Source organism: Excalfactoria chinensis, chromosome 1 (genome assembly GCF_039878825.1).
Source record: "Excalfactoria chinensis isolate bCotChi1 chromosome 1, bCotChi1.hap2, whole genome shotgun sequence".
Lineage (NCBI taxonomy): Eukaryota > Metazoa > Chordata > Aves > Galliformes > Phasianidae > Excalfactoria > Excalfactoria chinensis.
In genome coordinates this window covers 155116779-155141240 of record NC_092825.1, presented here as the reverse complement: position 1 = coordinate 155141240, position 24462 = coordinate 155116779, and the positions used below count along the sequence as shown (strand labels likewise).

The 24462-nt window shown below is 44.9% G+C and overlaps 1 protein-coding gene across 5 annotated transcripts in view; it reads left to right on the top strand.

Moving 5' to 3' along the window:
* Positions 1-24462, top strand: part of ELF1 (E74 like ETS transcription factor 1) — a 77566-nt gene that overhangs the window by 10326 nt on the left and 42778 nt on the right. Inside the window, exons 1-2 of one of the 5 annotated variants that reach the window (XM_072358162.1) lie at positions 7870-8081; positions 9611-9712. The exons of 2 other annotated variants lie outside the window; for them this stretch is intronic. The gene's annotated coding sequence lies outside the window, so the exon portion shown is untranslated. Of the gene's footprint in view, positions 1-7869; positions 8082-9610; positions 9713-24462 lie in introns of those variants that run through there. 2 more of the 5 variants (XM_072358145.1, XM_072358181.1) reach the window with 2 other exon arrangements.

The window sequence follows — 24462 nt, the reverse complement described above, 5'->3', positions numbered from 1 at the left end:
TCTTGGCATTTAGGCTTCCATCTGAGAATCTGAGTGCTCTGCCAGCTAATATACATCTCACCTGTTATTCCAGTATGGCTGGTGAGATGTTTTTAGTGCTTCAAAGTTGAACCCTCAGTAAGTAAGGGACAAAATGGATTCTAAGGTTAAATGTATGTGCTGAGAAGCTAAATTCGTAGTATTGAGTTAAAGTAATAACTGCTAGTGTATATGTGGTGATTATACACTGCTCTGGATGGAGCACTGCGGATAGTGAGTGTTTTTGTAAGTCTTGGGGAAATGCTGTGTTACTTGAGGAAACTATTGAGCTCCCTCCATTAAGTAGATGACCTCTGTTGGTGGAAAGCAGGAGAAAAATCACATACGTGAAGTCATGCCTGATGTCATATCCTCTCATTCTCTTAGCTTCTGGTTCTAGATGCTGTTTTCATGGCTGAAACCACAGAGTAAAGACAGAGGATTCCTGTGAGGCTTTTGGAAAACGTGGTGGCAGGGATTTTCTCCGAAGCAGCTCTATCATCCAGGAGATGTCTGTGCCCCGTGCCTCATTTTTATGGGCAGATGACAGTAACAGAGGTGACGGTTTGGTGTGATCTGTCATTTCCTTTAGGACTGCTCACCAGGACAAAGATCAGCATCGATGCAAGGCTTCTGTTTGTGCAAGCAGCTCAAAATGTAGCTGAGAGATCACAGAGCTGGCCTTCCAGCTGTCAGTTCCCCTTATCTGGAGCACCAAGCTCCCTGGCACCTTTCCTTTTGCTTTCCTGTAATCTCTATTATGGTTTGTTTTTTACCTCTTCCCCATGTATACATCGATTGACTAATGCAGCACGTATCTGGATAGGTAAGCCTCATACTGAAAGTATTATTTCCTGAACAAGTAAGTAATCGGCTCATGTTTCTAACTGAATGCTCTTTAATGACCAGTTCTCTATCTGAATGGTTTGCAAAGGGAAATGTATTTATTTCAGTGAGCTTTTTTGCACAACTCACACTTTTTTTCTCCCTCCAAGTTAGCATTGTCTTTTTCCACTAATTAGAGCAGCTGGAAGAGTGGCAATAAACACACTTTCCTTTGTCAACATTTGGAGTGTTGCCGAAATATTCTGTATTATCCTCATAACTATCTGAATGTATTTGTGAAGCTTGACGTTTTTCTGAAAAGTAGTGCTTATGTAGATTTCTTTTAAACCACAGAATCATAGAATGGTTTGGGTTGGAAGGGACCTTTAAGATCACGTAGTTCCAACCCCCTGCTATAGGCAGGGACACCTCCCTCTACACCAGGTTGCTCACAGCCCCATCCAGCCTGGTCTTGAGTGCTTCCAGGGAGGGGGCATCCACAGCCTCTCTGGGCAACCTATTCCAGTGTCTTACCACCTTCACAGTGAAGAGTTTCTTCCTAATGTCTATTCTAACTTGCCCTCTTGCAGTTTAAAACCATTTTCAGTTGTCCTGTTGCTACATGTCCTTATAAAAAGTCCCTCCCCAACTTTCCTGTATGGCCCCTTCAGGTACTGAATGCTGCTCTAAGGTCCCCTTTTAATTCCATAAATGAAGCTTGCATCTGTGCAGGGAGCCAGCAAAGATGCCTTGCCTATAGTTGCAGAACTGAAAGGACGACAGCAGTTGGAATTAAAGCGAACTGTTCTGCATCAGTGTGGAGCTGTGGAAAACGTACCAACCACTCCCGTGTGTGCATATGCTGGATGCTATTTGTTGTTGTCTGAAACACGAATGTGGACAAATAGTTCCATGGTACTTATTTGAGATATCAACAATTAATTTCCTGTAGCACGACTGACTTTGTTGGGCCTGTGCAGTCTCTACAGCCTAACTCAAGAAAAAAAAGAGAGAAATAATGAAAAAGGCAGCTGCAAAAGCACAGCATTGGGTCCAGAACTGTCTGGCTAAGGGCGGTGCCTGGCTGCTCTCCCTTAGGAGCGAGTTGGATGGGGAACGTTATGAACCCTCCCCCTGTCCTCTCTCTCTGTATAAAGGCCAAACAATAATAGTAGTACTAACATTGTCATGCTCTAACTTCTGTGCCTTGTGTGCTTGTCTCGGGCTACACCAAATACTTTGTCCGTGAATAACAACATTCCTCGCATAGAAACTTTTTTCAACTCTAGGCTTCATTCTTGGTTTGATTTTTATACTGATAAATATAGACATGAAAAAAACCCAGTGTTCACACTGAGGTTCTTTTTTTTCCCCCTAGTATGTGTTTATTATTCATGAATGTGTTGCAACATCCAAAAATGTAATAAATGACCCACAGTATGAGAAAAGGAAAAACTGAGTTATAGCTTTTTAATGGGGATTCCTCAGTGGACTACAGAGTGTTCCAGTTGAGAGGCCGCTGTTCGGTGATACCAAACTCGTTCAGTCCTTGCTTTTGTTTTCCTTCTGCACGCGTTTGCGATGCAGTTTGGTGTATGTTCACGTGGCATTATGATTAGAGATATTTCTGGTTATTTGGTTTGTTGGTTTTTCTGAAAAGATTGATTCGTATTCTTGGGAACTTGAACATTTTCTTTCACATGCAGGATTTTGAATGGTAACAGTTTCAGTTCAGCTTAGTATCCCCTCACCTCTGCGTCTCTCTTGCGCAATACCACAGAACTTGTATTTGCTTATGAGCAAGCTGAGTATGAGCCCATAGGTAGGTGACCTCATACTTGTCTTTCAAACTGGCTGTATGCACAAGTGATCGTTTCCTTTGGAAAGCCACTGACATGGCATGATCTTACTGCAATCAGGACTGCATGGCTTTGTATTATAATAAAGGAATTTTCTAAAGGTTTTCCAGGACTGTTCCGCGTACCAGCTGAGAATTCAGCATAAAAGCACAGTACTTGTGTGCCCCTGTGGTTCTCTTGGGATTGACATAGATTGTTACCGTGCAAAAATGAGGTCATTTTGGCTTTGCTTATTGCAAATATTAAGTAATGAGGAGTTGCAGAGAGGTGTCCTGTGTATAAAATGGCATTACTGTCACAATCTGTAGCTACATTGGAGTGTTGAATATGACTACAGTCATATTCACATATTCACAGAAAATGACCCAGATAGAATTACCCATTGCTTTTCATAAAATAATATCTCTGTCCACTTATTTCTCAGTCTTACCATTAGATGGCTTATTTGTTGTATGGCTCATAGTGAGACAGAGACTACAGATGGTGTATGAAGATAAAAGGGATGTTTTTTAGCATCCCAGAATGAAGGGCTGGGAAGCAGTGAGGTAGAAGTGAATTATGTTTGAGAATGTAGCAGTCTTATATGTCTGATTGGGGTTAGTGAGAACAGTAGGTGGGACACAGTTGGTTCTTCTGACAGAGAAGTTGGTTCTCCTGCAGAAAGCCGAGGAATGTTGCTTACAATTGAAAAGCATTTCAGATTGTGGTTTAGTTCTTTCTGTTTCATCATTTTTGAGGGATCTGAATTCTGCTGAGAGAAGTAATAGGGGCTGTAAATTTGTTCTGTCGTTCTGATCTGCTTGCGTGATTGCCTCATCTGTGGGTTTTGAAGTGTAACTTCCATTGAATCTACTGGCACCTGTATGTATGCGTGATGGTAAATGACTTTGCAAAACAAGTGTGCAGACAGCATGAGGAGGAGTGGTGGGAGAGAGCTGAATTGGGTTTGAGAGCCATAGGTTAAGTGCCACAGTTGTTCCTTCTGCCTGCCTGCATCGTCCTCTGGATAAAATGCCTCCACTTCTTGTTGTTTGGTTTTCTTTCAGCTGGCATGCAATCCTGTGACTCTTAAGGTGAAAAATAACCTTTTGGGTGCTTCACTACCACCCACAGAAGGGAGGTCCTCTGTCTTTTGCTGGCTGTGCTCATCGTAGTCTTTTCCGATTCAGCTCACCAACCGCAGAGAGCTGCTGCTGCTCCCCACACACCCCAGCCAGTTTCCTGCCACATTAATGGGTTAAATTGGGTTGGTGGAAGGTTTAATGGGTCCCACTTGGAGCAGAATCAGAGCAGGGAGAAGATGGTGAGAGAAAAGTGTGGCTGGGGGGTTGGTGGAGGGAGGCTGTAGCATGTAACTTCTGGCTGAGATTGGATCAGACATTATCTTCTGTCAGAGCTGTATTTACAGCCTGGATTTTTGCAATTCTTTCCCTCCTAAGTGTTTATCAGTTGAAAGGAGAGTACAACCACATTTTAAACCGTTCTCAGAAATACTGATAAGTAATGCTTCTCAGCAGAGGCAAGCCCATAACAAAAGGAGGAAGGAAGGGACTTAAGAGAGCGAGGAAAAATGACTATACAAGAAGATTTTCCTAGAGGCTTGTCATCTCTGGGATGTGACCTTGGAATACCTTAGAGGTGATCCAAGAAGTCTTTGTGCAAGGCTGTGCAGGGTCAGGGGTTTCTAGCTGCGTGGGGTGCTGCTGAGCTGCTGGCAGAGGTGTTTTGCCAATTCACTGGGAAACACTGGAGGCAAACTTGGAAGAACAAAATGGATATGAGGTTAAAGCGCTCTGATGTTTGGTTGTGAATCTGTCGCAGTCCCAGCACTTCTCTCACCCCCTTCTGCCACTTAGGCCTAATTTCTGGAGACTTGGAGTTTCCTGATCACAGTCGCAAAAGGTTCTCTTGTGTGCTTTGAAAGATGATGACATTTATTATCTGAAGGATTCTGATCAAACTTAGGATGACCACAATGCTTTCCCTCACAGCCTGTGAGAGGAGTAACAGCCTATTCATGTGTGTTTTGTTTACTCTCACTTTTCCTTTCCTACAATGCAGCTAAAGTTTAGAAGATCACTACAGCGAATAAGTATTTTCCTTCAAGTTTATTGTGTCCTGTATTAAAAGTGCACTGGAACCATGCCTTTTAAATTGCAAATTAAGAACTGATAGCTGTGTGGGCTGCATATTGGGTATCCAAAACTCTGGGTTCTGAAATTGTCTGAGTTTTTCACTGGAATAGGCTCCCCAGGGAGGTGGTTGAGTCACCATCACTGGATGTATTTAGATGTGGTGCTCATGGACATGATTTAGCGGAGGGTTGTTAGTTAGGGTAGTATGGTTAAGTCATGGTTGGACTTAATGATCTTCTAAGTTCTTTTCCGGCCTGAGTGATTCTATGATTCTCCTTTAAGATGTTCTTTTTTTAATGAAATCTTTCAAAATTCAAGAGGTTTGTAGGCAGTGGTGAGAACTTCTGTGTATCTGAGGTCCTGTAGTAGAGGCTTCTTCTGTGGATGGGACCAAATTACATTGCAAGCAATGCCTTGATGCAGTTTCTCCATGTGTAAATATTTAGGTCATTATGCATTTGGCAGTGAAACCGTTGAGGGTTTGTATGTTTTGTGTGGCACCTACCCCAGAGGGAAGTGTAGTCTACAAGTTCCAGCTAAGGACAGGGATGTTGTGGTGTTAAAACATCGCAGGATTACCAGTACAGGTTCTTGGTGCTGTATACAAGGAGAAAAGAGAGTGCAGGAGATAGGGTGTGAGCTTCAGATTTGGATGAAGGCTGGTTCAGGTGTCACCCTTGCATACACACATATGATTGATCTTGGGCATATGGCTCAGGTTTTCGTGCTGGGTGTGTAAATGGGATTATTGGTGCTTCATTTCTCTAGGGGCACTTGTCTCAGTCCCTTTTTTCATCTACGTAATATTTTCACCTCACCCAGTCTCTGTCCAAAAATGAAGGCTGGGAACAGGCACAAACCTCTCATTAGGCCCTTCCTTATGAGACTAAAATGTCTTTCATTTCAGGTGGGTCAGCGTACCTCTGGAGCACCTCTTGGGCCTGCCCCTTCACTGGGGCTGCTGCGCTGGAGGTTTTACGACACAGTCTCCCTCTTGCAGACTTCTTGTAGCTTTCAAAGCTGGATGAGGAAGGGAGCAATCACCCACCTGGGGCATGAGGAGAGTGAAAGCTTCCTCGGGGGCCCGACTGGCAGTAAAGGAAGCCATGTCTAGGCCGGCTCAGCCAGGCCGCTCCCCTTCAGTGTGCATGGCTGCAGGAGCCAGGGCCAATGAAAGCTTGAACATTTTATTGCACATTATTTATTTATTTGTGCAGCGTTAACTTTTTCTGTTGGTCGGTTCCACCTCCTGTTTCGCTGTGTGGCTGCACAAATATTTGCGCTGGGAAACAGCGGGGGGAGTCGCTTGGTGCGAGGAATATGCAGCCAGGATGGAACGGAGAGTGAAGGCTGTTTGAATTGGCTTCAGCCGCGCTGTTGGTCAGTGTCTAGCTATGTCTTTTTGGGCAAACGGTGATCTGAATTTCATAGAGACACTCATCCCAGCAATGGGCAAAGGCGCTTCTCTAAGCCAAGATTCTGCCTAGCAAGAAAAAAAGCTGACTCGGTTCCGAGGTTGAACGTCTACCTTCATTATCTCTCACTAAATATTTTTACACTTTATGAATGCTTAAAAAATATATATATTCCTTCCAGATTCAGCCTGGAAATGGCAAAATGGTTTGTGTAGCTTGTGGCCATACATCACCGTGGAATGATTTTTCAATGTGGTTGATTGCCTGGCTAAGATTGTTGCATTATTTTTTCCTGTAAAGCATAACTATTAGGCTGTCTTTAATAATTCAAATGGTGCTCTCCCTCTGTCCGTGTTACAGTTTCCTTGAAACCGCTGTGCTGCAGGGTTAGATTTCTCCCCAAAGTGCTCCAAAGGGTTTTGCAATGCAAGAAATGTTTTCAGATGCAAGACTGTATTAGAATGAAGTTGCTGGAGAGGGGCAGAAGTACGTCTGTCACAAGAGATGGAAAATACACAGTATTAAAGTAACGTGGCGTTTCCTCCACTCGGTCTCTCAAGCGAGAAATACAAACGGGGATGTATTTTGATAAGGAGCTGTAGTGAAGCTATTTAAATGGTGTCTTAACTGATAACTACTCTGCAAATAATAGAAAACTGATGCTGCTCTAATTGCTATTAATTTCCTTAGGCCTTCCTCTAAAGTAAGCTACAAAATAGCATGATAAAATACATCTACTAAAGATGTACTGCCTTCTGCCTCCCAACCCTGCCTATTGCCCTTTGGTTACATTCCTTTACACAGGATTTGGGTCCCTGTGCCGTGCCATGCCTATAGCCAGCCTAGTTTCCAGAGCAGAACATTGGACTCTGTACTTGTGGAAATGAGCTTCAGTAGCAAATGGTGCCCACGTTCACTTCCCACCGAAACACAATGGAAGGAAGTCTGTGCCCATCCTCAATAATGTGGTGCTTTTGAGACTGAGTCGCTGCCAGGTCTTTTAATGTTGGCGGTCAGTCCAAGTCCTGTGGATAAGGTTCCTCTGTGGGTTGGGCGGCTGGGAGTGCGGGCGCGTTGGTTTGGTGTGTATTTGGCACCAGGTCCGAGTTGGGAATGTTGGGAGTTTACTGGGGGATTCTCGAGAGCGCTGTGTGACGTGCATGCTGCTCCTTTCCCTGACTAAACTGAAAGCTGAAGGGACTAAGTTTCCCTTGGCAGTTTTGGCCCTCCTGGCTTTATTTTTTTTCTAGAGTTAACCAGTTTAGCGTGAGCAATACAGTGGTGGCAGCTGGTAGGAAATAGATGTTCTTCAGAAGTGTGTTTATTGGTCATAAATGAGGCTGGGTGGGACGCTGGGCACTGACACAGCCGGGCCCTCGCCCTCTGCTGAGGGACCTGCTGGGCACGGAGAAGGGAGCCAGGGAGGGTGGAGCAGGCAGATCTTCGGCTGCTGGGGGTGGAAGTGGGGTGTGTAGGCTGCACCTGCACCGTGCCAACAGCAGGGACAAATAATAATAATAAAAAAAGGAATAAAAAGCTCCCCAAAAGGAAAAGATTGGAATAAAAAGCCTCAGGTGGCGGCCGAGGCGTGGAGCGGGGCCGCACCAGCACCACCTGCGGCCCTAGCCGGCCCGAGCGGAGCCGCCGCCCGGGGCGTGCCGAGCTGAGCCCCGCCGCGCCGCCCGGCCCCGCGGTGAGTCACCGGCCGGAGCCCGGGCACCACTTCCCCCTCGTCAGGAGCCATTTTAACTGCATGAAGCTGCGGGGCGGCCGGGGGCGCGGCGCCGCAGGCCCCGCTGCGAGGCGGCTCGGGAGCGGCGTGCGGGGCGGTACGTGCTGTCCTGGGGCGGCGGGCCGAGGGAGGGATTGTAGCGTGTTCCTCCGAGGGTATGGGGTAAGGGAGGACCTCTGCCGAAGTGCTGCGGGGAGAACTGTGCCGCGAGTTGAAGGACCGCTCGGCACAGAAGTGCTGCGAGTGCTCTGCCGCCGTGTGCCTCGCTTGGAGCGAAGCTCTGCGGCCGCTTGTTGAGAGCAGCGCACTTAAAAAAGGCACTCTCAGTTTTGCTGCGCTTCGGGCACGCTGTCGGCTTTGAGACGTGTCAGTATCTCCGGCACGCTGCTGCTCTTACTGCCTGGGTGGCAGCTCAGCCGTCTGTACGGCACACAATATATTTAATCTATCATATGAATGGCTTTTAGAACTCTGCACGGCCCGGCACAGTTGGGGCTGGGCGCTGCTCCTACTGAGCACCTTTGCTCTGCCAACCTGTGCTGCACTAAGATGGCAGGGCCGGGCTGCCGAGGGGTCACTTCGCACCTCACCCCGCTGCTCTGCTTGCTGCCAAAATAGCCAAATTCGGCCACAGTTGCTTCTGTGTGGTTTTAAAATAGAGGAAGTGAAAGTGTTGGGTGTATAAAAATGGGCTGGTGCTCTCCTTTCCTGAGAGATGATAGTGGGGGGGAGGGGGGGGGTGCTGTGGATGTGATGGAAGGACAAAGCAATTGTAAAGATGGGGTTAGTGGTGGTTGGAGCAGGAAAATCCTTGAGGTGGTGCCCTGTCAAATTACTTTTCAGCTTTGGATGCAGGAAAAGTGCCTCAATGCCCCTAACTGCGCGCTTCTGAACCTTGAAAAACAAACACGCGTTTCCATCTTGTTTGTAGTCGAACAGGAACATACAGTGATACCTTTGGAAGTTTGGTCCGGCTGAGTAGCTTTGGACCCAATGCTTCAGGCTCTCAGCTCGGCCGAACGTCTTCCGCTTGGAAATGAGTGACAGGGAACTCCAGCTATCGCACGGAGGGGAGCACTTTGCAGTTTCATTTGCTGCTTGAAGCAGATATGTGACAGTATAATGGAGTCTTGCTTAATGCTGTGATCGGTTACAGGGGAGGGAGGGAGGGAAGGAAGGAGGGAGGCAACCATTAAGTACATGGTCGTGTTTTGGGTGAGGCTGCCTTTGCTGCCTTCCACTGTTTGCTCGTGTCTTCCTCCTGCACCTTATGTTACGGTGTGTTTTTCCCATCTTTTACGTTTTGCCTTTTTTTTCTGCCTTAAATCAAGGGTGTTTTTTTTTTGTATGGGCTGTGGGAATTTGCTCGGCGTGTTGTTTCGCTCTGACAAATCCACGGAGGAATTGATAAAGTGACGGAGGAACCACTTGGAAAGAAACCGTTCGCAGTAGGTGGTAGAAGTTTCTTTCTGAAGGGCCCTTTAACGGATTTGCATCTTCCGTTTTTGTCATGAGTTTTATTTTGGGCTCTTGGGGCTGAGCTAACAATTTCCTGTCGTGTTGGCAGCCAACAGCACAAGCCTCGCTTTCCTCACCTCTTTCCTTCACTTCTTTTTCGTGTACCAGACCCTATCAAGGCATCCAGCAGTACAATTTCAAGCTATCCTGCCCTTAACTCCCAAGCCTCTGCACTTTCTCTTGGGCAGAACGCTTCTTCTGTGCTAAGGGGTAAGTGCTGCTGCTTTCCCTTGCGCGGGCTTTGTGAAGAGGCAGTTCCTCTTTGAAGGCAGAGCTGCCATGTCTGTGCCGGGATCTTTCTCTTTGGTTAGAGTTTGGCTTTGTTGAGAGGCGAGCCTTGGAAGTGGTATCGTCAGATGCCAGTTAGTTCGAACTCCAGCTCCAGACCCATGCTTTTGCTTTAGAAATGCTATTTTCTCATATATTCTTTTTCTTTTCGTCTGTTGACTGACAGAACTGCTAAGTCCGTGATCTTGGCACTCAAACAAGAAACAGAATTGAGATTTGAAGAATGTTGTTGGCCTGGTAGGGCCTGATGTTTCGGTGTTGCTGCAAACTCAGACTCTAGTGGTGTTCTTGACTCTGTGGACGCTCGTGTGCTTAGAAAAACACACAAGGTGTATGTACCCTTCTTTCTTTTCAGCTGAGCTGCGTTGGAGGGTGGGGAGACTCCAGGCGATCGGTGCTGTGTGAGCTGCTAGGAAAGGCTGCGGCGCAGAAAGGCGAGTTTTCCCTTGATATCAGTGAAGAAGCTTAGATCTCCAAACCAGCTTTCACTTCTTGAAAGCGTTAGTAAAATTGCCTCGGATTTCACTGTTGTTTGCACTGACAGTTGGGTAACTTCTATGTTTTGTTGAGTGGTGAAGAGCAGTGAAGACTTTTCCTCCTGGAGTGATTCGGTAGAGGAGTGGCAGGAGGTGGAGTTGACGTTTCCAGCCATGGTTGTGCTCCACTCTGTGTGTGCTGAAGCTTTGCTACCATGCGCCAATGACCTACCATGCTTTTATCCTTTCAATGCCACTGATGTGCTTTAGAGATTATTTGCTTTCTTAAATTGTATTTAAGTGTTCCTTTCCAGATAAAGTGTCTGACAGAGACTGTGCGTGCTGAAATTGGAAGTCTTTGCTTATCACAAATCTGCAGCGGCAATATGAAGTGCTGTAGGCTCTCTCCCTCTCTTGATACCAAGCGCTGATCTCTGAAGAGGTGAAAAACAATTTATTCTTTAGTATGGATCTGTCTGCAGAGCTTCCAGCTGTGTTGGTCTTTGTGCTGAAGGGATCCCATTAGATAGGGAGTGAAGTTTATGCATTCTTACCTTGATGTGTTTTAGGCCTTGACTACCTAACAGCCGTCTTTAGTGAGGAATTGTCTGGCTGGAGCTCAGGTCATTTATATGTCCTTAAAGAGATCAGTCACCTCGGGTCAGGTGTGACTTTGTTCTCAGTTAGGGTTTGAATGTGGCAATGATGGCCATTTTGTTAGCCCGCAAAGAACCTGTATGTAAGTCATTTTTACGTGCGGTGGAAAAAATGTTTGCAGCTAAGATGATTTGCTAGGAATAGGAATACCAAATATATAGGTTGGAAACTGTGGGAAAGGGTTGTTTGTAGAAGCAGGCAGTGACACTCGATCCATCTATAATTAGACATTTTAGTCTATTTCTAGAATCCTCTATATTTAGCTAATCATCAGCGTTTCTCTGCGAATATACCAGGATTTTATTTTTATTATTTTTTTCAGGGATGTTTTGCACTTCCTGAGCGGTTACTGTTAGTGCACAACTGCCTCGTGGCTTCATTTGAGAGCTCCTAATTTAGGTTTACTTTATCCTCTCGCGCGGTGGTGGCTCAAAGTGGGCTCAACATGAATGTCTTCCCCCACGCTCTGTCAGAAGGGGGTCAGCTTGATTCAGATTGCTGCCTGCTGTTGAAAGAAAGAGAACGTGTTAATATATATCACGGCTGCGTGCACCGTTTCATCATCCTGCCTGTTTTTCTGGATGAACTCGTGTTTTACGCGGGGACATTTTGACACTTAGTGAAACCGACAGGTCAGGAGAAAGGCCGCTTCGCTTTTGAGAGCTTTCTATCAGGTCACTGGTGCTGTTTTTCCGTTTTTAAACTATCTGGGTGTTTGTTCAGTTTTGTGTTACAGCTGGGGAAAGAAACGGCAAAATGTGATTGTGAAACTACGGTAACAACTTGTGATTCCTAGGGCTGGCCACTGTCAGGCAATTAATGTTTAACTTGCTTTCCCAACCAGACTCAATTTCAAGTTAAAAGCAAGCTGACAAGGATACTATTAGTCTTCTCCTCTTTGTGCGTGCCACGTATTTAGGAGCTAGAGGGTAATTTCCCAAGGATGTGATGGCACAAATTGTTTGTAGCGAAGGTTGTCCCTCCAACCAGAATAGGACCCACTTTGGAACAGCTTTGAAAGCGTGAGGAGTTGCTTGCTAAAGGCAAAATCTGGCTCTATTCCTTGGAGGTGGTTGTTGCATTATCCACTCCGGGTCTCTTGTTGTGTTTGCTGTGCTGTGCTGTTATTTTTTCCCCTCTCCAGAACCTCTGCAAACTATTTGCTCTCCGTAGCTATTCAAGAATTGTAACAGTGCCGCAAATGAAGCGTGGGAGCTGAATAAGAGATTAGTTATCAAGAAAATAATGTACAAGTTTACATGCTGTTTGGGGGGGGGGGGGGGGGGGAGACAGCAGCAAAGCTACACAGATTGCAAGACTTTACTTTGCTGGCTGAATGTGCCTCTGAATGAGCTTGCAGAGATCCGTGAGCCCAGCAAGGTGATCCAGGTGTGCCTTCCCTGGTATGTTATAAAAGGGTGAAATCCTGTGGGGGGGTTTTTGTTTGTTTGTTTGTTTTGTTTTAATACTTTTAATTTCCAAAAGAGAAAAGAAGGAACTGCAGAGAGGAAGTGTCTGTTGGGGGACTTTTTTTTTTCCTCTCTGCAAAGGTGGTTTCAGACACAAGAAAATGAAACTCTGTGTCGAGAAGCGGTCTCAAGTTTGCTTGACTGCAAGATAAAACGTGCAGCATTTGTAAAAGCATTGGATCTTTCCTATTGGAAATGGTGTATTTCTTCCAGTAGCAGCTAAAAGCAACATTAAAAGAAGTGGCTACGGAAGGAACTAAGAGAGCTAACATTTTAGCTTATCTGAAGGGGCAGCAGTGTAAGAAGGTGATTCTTTGGGCCATTTAGAAATGGACCTTGGGGTGTCTTTTGAGAGGAGAACTGAGAAGGAAATAACTATTGGTAGAAGACATTCCTCAATGTGTACTTCTGGTAACTATGTATTTTTCCATGTAATAGGATATTCGGCCATTTGTTTTTATGAGAAGCAAATTAGCTTTTAATACAGTCCTTCGAACGAGCTCTATTAAATGTTTCAGCGGTAATGGAGTCGAAATCATTCAGAACAGTAACAAATGTCAGAAAGCTTTTGCCAAACTGCAAAATAAGAACTCCGTATCACAAATGCTTTTATTAGAAATAACGGGGCTGTTTATAGAAAAGATGTCGTAGTTTTGAAGCCGCGCTGCTAGAAAGGATGTGTTTTGTGTTGTAATGTATGCAGTGTTTAAAGCTTCTTTTCCACGTGCCTTATCTCCCAGGGAATTAAAGAACCGTTTTGTTAACTGTCAAGTTTTGTAAACATCTGCAAAGAGCTGTGACATGATTACGTTGATCTACTGGGATTTAGAATGTGTACCTCTGAGGAGAAGGACAGTAGCAGTTATTAGCAGCACTGGGTGAAATAAACACTGCTTTGTGTGGGGAGGCCGTGGGTCCCGTATGTGTTGCACAGGTGTGAGCAGGAGGTGGGGAAAAAAAGATCAGTTGGAAGTTTAGTGGGTTCATTTTTGTTGTTGCTGTATGTGAGAATCTCCAGATGATGTGAAATCAGGAAAAAAAAGCTAACCGTGTTGTGAAAGCAGCTCGATTTTTGAAGGTTGGCAGAAGTCATGTTAGAGGAATGCATCGTCGCACCATCTTGAGTGAGCTTGGTGCTTACAGGCTGGGTGGGGAGTTGCTGCTCGTGCTCGATGCTGTGTCTGGTGTCTTTGCTGCTGGTGTGCAAGTTGAATGTGCTGGGACCTCACTGCGGCTGCTTGTTTTTACTCAGAGCTGAAGGTTTCCTGCCTAACCACCCCCTGCACAGCACAGCCCATTACACCTACGTGGCAGTGGTTTGAGTGGATGTGCCCTGAGGCCCAGAAGGGAGCTGTGGAACCAAGCAAGTTTTATTCAGGTAGTGAACTGGCCTGGAGGTGATGGGTTGTAAAGCCTTACACCTCTCATTTAGCAAAGTGGCATCTACCCAGGCCCTTACCTTGCCCTTAGGTTCTTGACTCAATGGTAAGTTATACTCGTTGAGCTCAAGTTGTGATTTAAACTCTAGACGTGTCTGCGTACAAACTAAACATATGTATATCTGTCTCATTTAATTGTTTTAAACTTAATGTAAGCTTAACTTCTGGACGTGAGCGTGATCATGTCTGCATGTTTCTGTGGTGAGCGTAGTCATGTCTAGATGTTTTCGTGGTAGAAGCTTTGGGAGTACCCATTTGGCTGCACCCATACTGCTTGGGTGTACCACCCTCATTTTTCCTCTCTGATACCGTAGTTTTCACCTTAAGTTTTATTGCCTTCCCCTCCCATCCACAGTCTGAACTGTTTGTGTGCGCAATCCCTTATCTGGTTCAGCTAAAGCCAACCACGTTAGCAAATGAGGTGTTCAGGCCATGGGAAGGTGCCTGTCTCTTTGGCTGGGACTGATTTATGAGTGGTGGAGCTGGGGAGTTTGTGGGAACAGAAATCATAAGCTGGGGCTGAAAGGTTAGGGGGAGGACAAAGCAGCACAGTTGTCCTTGGGACAAGTCAATTGTCTACAGCTTCGATGAAGAGATAATAGGGACAGTTAACTCTCCTGCCTAGTGTATTTTAAGCTATTAAAAAACAGTTTTGCAAATGAATTGTCTGAAACTTACTTCTAGATCCTTCTGTTTGCGAGTCAATTGTTAACCATTGAATTAGCTTTTGGCCAGGATTGCTTACTGAGGTAAGTCTTGATAATATAAACTGGAAAGGAAAGGTGTTTGTGCATTAGTTAATTGTGCAAATAGAAGTCTGCAGTGGTTTTGGTGGTGGGAGAAGCTCGGGCTTTTTTGTCTGTTTTCCTCTGTGAGAAAGGGAAGGAAACACAGGGATGAGAATTGTGCAGCTTTCTGAAAGAATGCTGTTAACATCTCGCTTTGTTAAAAATATTCTAGTTATTCCTGTCTGCTGAATTGGGTTATTGAAACGAGATGATGACCTTTGCTCCGAGTCTGAACAATATGAGAAGAAAGCAGGTGTTGGGGAAGATTAAAGCTTTTACCTCCACCAGAAGACGGAGATAGAGGTCTGAATCTGTTAGGATGCTGTGTTATTGCTAAGACTGAAAACTGGGAAGAATCTGAAAAGTTGATAATGGTCAGTTGCCAAGAGCAGTGCTGTGATAAATTATTAACTCATTGCACTGTACTGCCTCGTAGTGCAAACAGCTAGAAGCTGGTTACTGTGCTCTGCATGGTGAGTCAACACTGTAAAAAATTCTTTGGTTATCTGGAAAATGTCTTCTTTGGGCTGTTCATTAAAGGGACTTGGTGGGATTAAAAGTCGCGTTCCCCTCTGTTGAAGGGGAAAATAGAAATAGGTGCATCAGTTCATTCCTTGTTGGTTGGGGAAGCCTGGCTGGTGGATGTCAATTTGCTCAGTTTCACTTTTGCTCCTCTCCCTTACGTGGTACTTTCAGATTTAATTCCTTCTGCCTCCCTGCAAAAGCTTGACGGGAGCGAGGCTGGCAGGTTCCTAGTTTCAGAGGCAGCAAACAAGTCGATTCGTAACTGTTCTGAAGGATAAGCAGTTCTGTGGAGACCACTCCTCCCTTGTTAGCTGTAACCAAGTTAGGTGAATGTCGAAGCGCAGTTTGGAGCACGCTGGTGCCTTGCAGCCACACGGCAGCTTCTTCAAGGGATTCATTTTCAGTTATGTAAGAATGGAGAAATCCTGATTTTTGCTTCGCTTTCTTAGTTTTTATAAACATAAACAGCAACACATTTTCCTTTCCTTTTTTTTTTTTGGCTAACATGTACAGAGCTTGATGGTCTTTAGGTCCCTCAGAATGAAGATTAATCATTAAAGAACTCTCTCCGAAGTACTCTAGCCCTATATGCATATTACATTAATTTTTGGCTAATTTAACACTGCATACGCAATCTACTAGAGATGATTATGCTTGTGAATAGAACTACTTTTTGTTACGCTTAAGGCTAGTACGGCTGTAATGCCATGAAAATAACTTGCATGTAAGAGAGAATCTTGAAATGTTTGCTGTAATAAAATCTGCTGTTCATTAGCAGAACGCAGATGAGTTTTCAGGGTTAAAAATAATACCCAATTTGAGAATAAACCATTTCTGGATCAGTGTCAGCATCTACCACCCCCAGTTTTCATAGGAAAACACTGAACCGTGCCAGGACATGTTGCAAGATATGACCAACGTGACTTACGAACTAAGAAGCAAATCTATAAAATGCTGTTGGCTACATGGTATTGTTGGAATCTGAGATGGAAAATACTTCTTTTTCAGTCCTCTTCTAAGTCCTTTTGCCAACCCAGCAAAATTTAGTAAGGCTCAGATCGTGCTGCAAGGCTTTTTAGTTCAGAAATGCTTTTGAGCAACTACTGCTTTTTATCTTTTTTAATTTGTTGACTGTTGAGGGTTACTAGAATGTTTGTTAAGGGTGAGACTTGTGTCATAAATGGACTTCAGAAGTGCTGCAGAAGCAAGCAACCGCTACAAGTTCTTTTAGAGGCTTTACGTTCATGTCTGATGAGTCCTGTTTAGAACTTCCTTCAGGCTTTCAGGGGCATGGATGGATCAAGGTTGTGTCATGGAGGGATGTAGTCTTGCCTGCTGGAGCACCGGGCAGCTGCTGTTCTTGGAAATAACCCGGGTGGTAACAGAGCTGAGGTGGCAATGTGTGAAAACTGAGGATGAAAACTGTTCTGTCAAAGGAACCTAGTTACAGATCAGTCTTCTAGTTAGAAACAGGGAGAACGTGGAGCCTGGTATTTGTCAAGACATAGCAAAGTACTGACTTTGAGATGGCTCTTCTACTACAGGTGCCAGTCACCATTTGAAACACAGACTGTTATGGGATAAGAGTTGGGAATACCTGGGGATGGAGACCTTTGCTTCCACAGGGGGTAAAATACCAGGACTCCATGAAATCCAATTATTTTTCTTTTTTTTTCCCCCCTGTTTCTGAATTTATACAGAAAACATTCCCTAGACTGTAGTAGAAGTTAAATCTACTAGATGCCTACCAGTTGTTTTATGCCTCAGCTTAATACATGAGTGATATTTTCCACTACTTTAGTGGACAGCCCTGCAGATATAGCACAAAATTGGTTTGGGTCAGCTTTATACTGCAGTAACAAAAAAGGTGGCTACTTGTGAAGGAAGAATACGAGGCCATTTTAAGATTCCTTGCTATGCCTGGGAGTATAATTTTTTAGCTTGGCCATAGACATGATGTCTGGCTACAATATGGGGCTATCTGGGACTTAACAGAGGTATATAGTGAGGCAGAGTGTAGCATATTGCTTCTCATATAGACAGTGTTATAAAAACTGTGCTGGAGTTTCTGCTTTTCACTGTGATGTTGCTGTGTCTAGCGGTTGATTCTTTGCTTGCTTAAGCCCTGTTAACTGCTCTGCTTATGTTGTTGCTACTGTATGCCTCAGCATTTGAATTCTGTGGTGGAGTAGCCAGTGTTATTGGAGCTGTTAGTGGTAGAAGAGTCCTTTGGGTCACCAGCATGCCCCTTTCTTTAGGATGGGGTGGTCCCTCAAACAAAGGCACCAGTGCCATGTGGCAGAGAGGTTCCTGCCATCGGCTGTGGTTCATTTCTGAAGATTTCTACTTGTTTTCATCTTCATTTCAAACGTCAAGTCACCTGGTTTCTTGGTGGCTTTAAAGCCTGTTAAGGGAAGGCCAAGCACCAGAACATCCCAAGTCGGTTACGTGCTTTCCTGGGCTGTGGGGGGCGACGACCGCCATTTTACGCTGTGCTTCAGCGGCCTTCTGGAGCCGTGTTTCTGTAGACATGACCTGATTCCTTTCCATCCACATGGCATGTTGTGTGTGGGCACAGCTTATTTCACTGCTTTTGGAGCAGTACGAGGCTTCAGGCCTGGTGGGGCCGGGCCCTGGGGCAGATGGAGCCATGCGGGCAGGAAGCGCCATTGCTCGGCCCCACTATCACTGTCTGTGCTTCCTGTCAGTTAAACCACCAGCGGCGGAGCAGATGCACCACGAGATGACTCCAGTTGCTGACACGAACAGCCATTGTGCAACACTGCTGCCTCCTCAAAATGCACTCAAGACTGAGGGCTTGTGATATTATTATCCCAGTCAGACCCTTCTTTAGATACCTGAGCATAAACATCTGAACTTAACTAGTTGAAGAGAAAGCAGCACTTGAACTCTTGAAGCATAACCTGTAAAACAGTAACCAGGGAAGTTACTGAGGAACAGGGGACCAGTATGTCTTTTTCTGCTCCTACTGATATAGGAGTTCCTAAATGCATATGAGAAACAGGAGGTCAGGGCGTGAAGTCATATGCTTCCATGAGTGTCCTTCCTAGCAGATAATTGCCATGGTACTCAGCCTTGCCAGGTGTTATTATAAGATACAGTAACCTTCACAGTGATCTTCTTTCCCTTCTGATTCACTTGAGGGTCCATTTCTGAGGAATTCCTGTCTTCTGATTAAACCAGTCGTTACAAGTGTACTCTGAAATGTTGAAAAAGAAGAAAACAGCACAGAAAAGGCACGTTAAAACTTCTGTTCTAAAAGATACCATGTCTTTTATTTTAATATCTACATCTCATGATTTTGAGATAGGTGTATTGTTACAGCGCCTTATTGAAGATAGAACCCCAGCAGTATCTTCCTCTGCATCAGGCTTTAGAGAACTGACACTCCACACATCAAAATTAAATTGGAACTGAAACTGGGCAGATAATTTCAGCCATTTTGAGTGGTTTGGTGCTCTTTTCTTCCTCATGTGACAGTATAACAGACGGAGTTTTTCTGTTGTTTCTCTTTTTTTTTAACCGTTTATGTGCTGATTAGCCAGCAGTGAGTGGAGAGAAGAGGCTTCTTTGCCATGTGATAGTGTTGCTGCCAGCCTGCTCTTTAAAATAGAGGTTTTGACTCTGAGGGTTGTATCTTCTGGATGGAGGGGATTGTAAGGGCAGTGAGATCAGGTGGGCAAGGACTTTTTGGTGTTCTTGGCTTTTTATTCCCCCTGACTTTTCTCAGCTTATCAATCAGCGGGCTCCATTCAGAGGTGTCTTGACTCTAAAGGCTCCCGGTTCTCCTGCAGGACATGGAGCTGAGACCACAAGGCTAAAAATCTGAATTTTGCCACTATGAAGGGCCATCTCATACATTTCTGATCCAGTTGTGCTGGAAGCCCTTCTCAGCAGCAGGTTACTTGCTGTTTATTTCAGTTTTAAGCACTGTTTTTCCTGCTTGAGAGGTGCAAATAGGGCACACATGGGAAAGCCTCTTAAAACCTTGCTTGAAGCTTATGCTACCTTGACAAAAGGCATGATATTGTGTGTGTGTGTGTGCTTGTTTCCCACCCACCTACCATTCTGAAATTAGCGTACTGTATCTGTGATCATAGCAAACCACGTTTGGTTTGTCAAGTGAGACTTCTAATGAGGAGGCATTAGAGTTTGCAGTCACCATTAGATCAAATATCAGATGTCAGGCAAAGAAGCTAGTGGACAAGTGACGGGATGGATTCCAAACATTACCTTGTTTATGGTACCAGTTAACCTTCCACTTTAACATCTGCTTTCCCTTGTTTGTTTATTTACTCTCCCCTGTTGACTCCGTACAAGTTGAACACTATAATGGGAGAGGAAAGGGGGAAAGGGTAGGGTGGAAGCGGTAGATAAAATGTTATTTTCATCTCTGGTTCCTATGATAATTTGAAGTTTTCATGCTGTGGCTGAGGTCTACTGGGAAGCTGCTTGTATGGTGAGGCTAAAGGAAAGACCATAAGCCTGTGTTTCTGGACCCATAGACAATGGGAAAAACTGGACTCTTCAGGAGAGGCAGCCCACATTCCCTCCCATAGGGAGAACTTAAAGCAACCAAGAGCCTTTCTTATAGAGATATTTGAGTTTTTTGGAAGCCATCTGAATTTAGAGGATTTGAATGCAGGGAGAAGTTCTTCATGTGAACGCATCTATGTGCTTGCATGAATAACGATGTGGAATATGGTGCCTTTGCTTTTTAGGCCCGTTTAACAAGAGTGGGTGTTGGCCAGTCCTGCATACTGCATAGCAAAATCTTTTTGAACTTGGGTGTCATTGTACCTGTTTTACTCATTCTCTGGAACTGGAGTGAGGTGAAAGAGGACTCCATGAACCCTTCAGAAGCTGGAGGCTGCTGTGAGGTTGCACAGCTTTTGGTTGGAGGATGAGACTGAATTGGGTATGTGGCCCAGCCCGGGTTGACCATCAGTTCTGCGCTTCCCCCAGGTGGTTTGGTTCCCCCAGCACGGCAGCCTGCCTTCCCTCTGCAGCTGGGGCAGTGCAGCCTTCCGCTGCTGGGGCTGTGGATGGGTGGTGCAGGGCTGCATGCAGCAGCCTCTCACAGTTGAGTTCTACAAAGGACACAGGAACTTAAGTGATGAAATGAGGAAGAGGTGAAGCTTGAGTTTCTCTCCGCCTGCTTTGTGGGGTCTCCAAAACTTTCCAGAATACCCAATTTTTGTCATAAATTTCTGCATCTAGTTCATTAGCAGTGAATTCCTGCATCTCCTCAGAGCAGGTGTTTGCTCATACAGGAGGGACTTGGGCTTCACAGCCAACTTTTCCCCAGACATTACGAAATGAGAAATACTGGCCTGTCCAGACACTGCCCTCCCTGGAGGGACCTTTGCAGACTCCACTCCTTTTCCACATAGCTTTTAAGAGAAATCCTTTTTGCTTTTTTAGATTCTTGTTGGTCTTTGACTCGTGTTTTGTCACGGTTTGAAACCCCACAGTGGGAATTGTTAGTCTAGCAGCGAGTCAGGAGATAATTTATCTTCTTTAATAGCCAAGTTTACTGCTTTTTAATTCCCCAGACAAATAGTCTCCCTTCCTAATCCCACCCTATCCAAATACTTGAGAACGTAACATTTAAACTACGCTGATCTAAAAAAGGAAAAATTCTCAAATGGCATGAGAATATTAGTTTGTCTTATGCTACACAGTTGCAAGTTAATATATTTATTATTTTAATTAGCCCGTGCACACATGTTTTCAGAATGATGTGAGTGGATTTGTGGCATTTTAAAGCATAGTAAAAAAATGGATAGTTTGACTGTTTTTCTGCAGGCATTTTGATGAACCAGATCTGCCACGTGCTGCATTGTGGGTAGGTGTTTGGTGGAACACAAATGGTTGTGCTCTTCATCCTGTTAATGTTCCCTCTCTCACTGTTCCAGCTTAGGCAGCCTGGTTGACCCAGCCCTGCAGCAGTGCTGAGTGGGTAGGTTATCTCCAAGAACAACACAAGTGTTCAGTGCACGTGTGACAGAGCAAACGCCTGAATGTATTCGGTTACCTTGTGAAATACGGACTGAAATGAGACAAATGTACAGAAGTGGATGGAACAGCTCTCCTAGGAGGACAGACTGAGTGCTGGGACCATTGAACTTGGAGAAGAGAAGGCTCTGGGGAGACCTGAGGGCGGCCTTTTGGTATCTAAAGGGGGGCTATAAGGAAGAAGGGGACAAACACTTTTGCAGAGTCTGCTGTATATCAAGAGAGTTAATGTTAAATACGCTAGTAGGAGAAAGAAGAGATTGTGACAAAGATTGTAGGTGATAAAAGCCAGAATTGCTGTCCTCTCTGCAGGAAAGAGTTGAAAGTCTAAGGAAGTTTGGGAGAGGCAAAATAATTCTGGTCCTTTTGCTGGATACGATGGTGACGTGCATATTCATTCTATCTAAACTGGACGGGATTGTTGGGCTAACCTGTACACAGAGCTCTTCGTGCAGGCTGTGCTCTCCACACCCATAAGTAGCTGGCTGTCTAGTTGCAGGCTGGCTTGTGTACCAAACAAGTCACAGTGAGAGCCTGGGGTTTTTGTTTTGTTTCTGAAGGCCCTCTGGCTATGTAATGCTTATCCTCTCTAACAAGGCTGTGTCCCTCCCTCTTCTTTTTTCTGCCTGTCTGTGTGAGCACTGGTACTTTTTCATGGTAATTTCCAATTTCAAGTTCAGTTTTAAGCTAACGTTTGTTGAGAGCATTCCATGAGTTAAGAGCAAACTGCTTGGCAGGTGACTTAGCTCCCTTCCCCGCATACTGTGGGAGAGTCTACTAATTGTGTTTACTTGAGCATATCTGGATTATTTTCTTACTTCTTACCTCCTTCCATGGGGAGCTGTGGCCAGGAACACAAGCACAGGTTACCCATGCAGAGAGCACGTACTAATTCAGGGCCATGACTCATTGTGCAAAGGGAAAGCCTACAGTTTCAGCCTTCTAATCAAAACCCGTCTGAGCCCTTCAGCTTAGGAGTTTAAGAGCTCAGCTCCCTCATTTTACCATTTTCACTTATTTTAAGTAGCTCTTATTAAGTGCGTCTCTGATATGAGTTGCAGCTGTGGTGATCCATAGAATAAGAAAGCAGCCAGAAGAGCTTGCCTTATTGAGGTAATAATATTGAGCCTGGTGCCTTGATTTAGACGACCATTCTAGAAACACGTAGTTTTTTTGGTGTCCCAGTTCAAAGAATGGGGCAGTCGTGGTGGGAGTTCTTCCTTATTGAATGCTATCTAAGCAAAGGATGCAACTGAGCAAAAGCTAAAGTAGAATGCGCTCATGCTCAAAAAAAAACCCCACCCAAGTTACATTAAAAAAGACAAACAGTGTGGGATGTGTGTGTAGGGGGGGAAAGCCCTTCAAAACCAGGCTTGTCTGTCCTGGAGTTCACTGTGAGGATAAGATATTCCTGAAGTCTAACTGAAATCTCTTACCCCTGTTTACAGCCTTCTCTTATCAGTTTACCTGACCGTGGATATAGCTTTGCACCTCTTCTTTCACTCATGTTTCCACAGGCTTTTTGAATCAAGTATTTCTACTTGTGAAGCATTAGGAGGTGTTGCTGGTAACTCCTGGGTGGATTTGTTTGTTTGTTTTTGAGCCCATGTGAAAGCTTAGTGCAAACATCAGCTTTGTGATTTTTGACAAAGTAGGGCACTTGGCTTGTGAGAGGTTTGCTGACTGAGGTGTCTTTCTTGTCCCAGCCTCATAAATCTCTCCGTCGCTGTGTTAAAGCTGGGTTCATAATTAGTGCTGGATTCTCCGAGCCCTTAAAAACAAGACTGTCGTGGTTACTACCTGTGTTATTTCACTCATCAAAGGCTTTCAGAAAGATCCGATATGAAGAACCAACCTTGGTGGCTGTGACTGGGCAGGTGATAGCAGGGACTCGTGGGGGTGCACAGTGATCGTGTTTCTCTTGGCCACCTCTTATTCTATGCAAACACACCTTCACCTCTTAGTTCCTATGGTATAATCACTGTGCATACATCACAGAGTACTTGATGTGCTTTGGAAAAAAGTTAAGTGAGGATCTTTGTGACAAATAGATAAAGAAGCTTCATGCAGTTTGCAGAAATTTGCTTTAGTTGACAAATCAGATGCTTGTATATTTTACCTGCGTGCCGACCACCAACTTAAAAATAAACCTAAGTGCTCTTCTAAAGCTGGAGCCAGAAGCTTCTGGAGACAGAAGTACTCGTTGAACACACTGGTAAGAAGGGAGCTGGTGTAAGTGTTGGCAGTGCTGCTTTGTGATGCGTGCTGTGCTGTTTGCCAGCATGAGTTCTGTTAGACTTCTGTTTTGTTTTGCTCTCGATTGGGTCTGCGATTCTTGTCTGAAAGGTTAAAAAGTTGCTGAAGTAAATAAAGACTTAGGTTAAAGGAACGAGCAAATAATGCTCTGCTTGAGCATGTCGTTCATGCTAAGTTGTGTAAGTCCGTGGAGGCGTTGAAGAAATGTGTGCATGACAGGATCATTAAGGTTGGTAAAGACCACTAAGATCACCCAGTCCAACCATCAGCCCATCACCACCGTGTCCACTAAACTACATCCCATCCACTCAGCTCTTGAACACCTCCATGGACAGTGACTCCACCTCCTCCCTGGGCAGCCTGTGCTGCTGCCTCATCACTGTTTCTGAGATGAAATTTTTCCTAATATCCAATCTGAACCTCCCCTGGTGCAGCTTGAGGTGATTACCTCTCTTCCTATCACTGTAAGCTGAGAGGAAAAACATTACAACCAGGTTTATGAAACATCTAACCTATGGCTACCACTCGCAGCTACAACAGCAGCTCAAATTTCGTGCTTGTAAAGAAAACTGCTTAATTAATAGAGTCCCCAGGATTTGCATGGAGGATAAGAAAACTGATGGGTTTATGCTTTGATATGGTGCAGTTAACATACACATTTATGCGAGAACTCTGTTTAATTCTGAAACGTGTGATGGTTATATACTGAAACAAGCATATATTGATTATATGCTCCTTTGCAGCCCTCTGAAGCCTCTGCATCACCACTGATGCTCACAGGAGCAGCCGAGCCCACATCCTTTGGGCAGGGGGCTGTGTGCAGTGCAGTGCATTGGAGCCTTTGCTCTCAGAACAGCCCTTCTATATCTCAGAGTTCACAATGGAAATCTGACGCTGTCCCATAGCTGTCAGGTGAGAAGGAAAAATGGCTCCTCTGATGCAGATGTGGTTTTTTTTAAATGCTACGTTTGAGAATGAAGGCTGTTCCTATTGGTAGCAAGGGTTAATCACTGAGGGCAACAG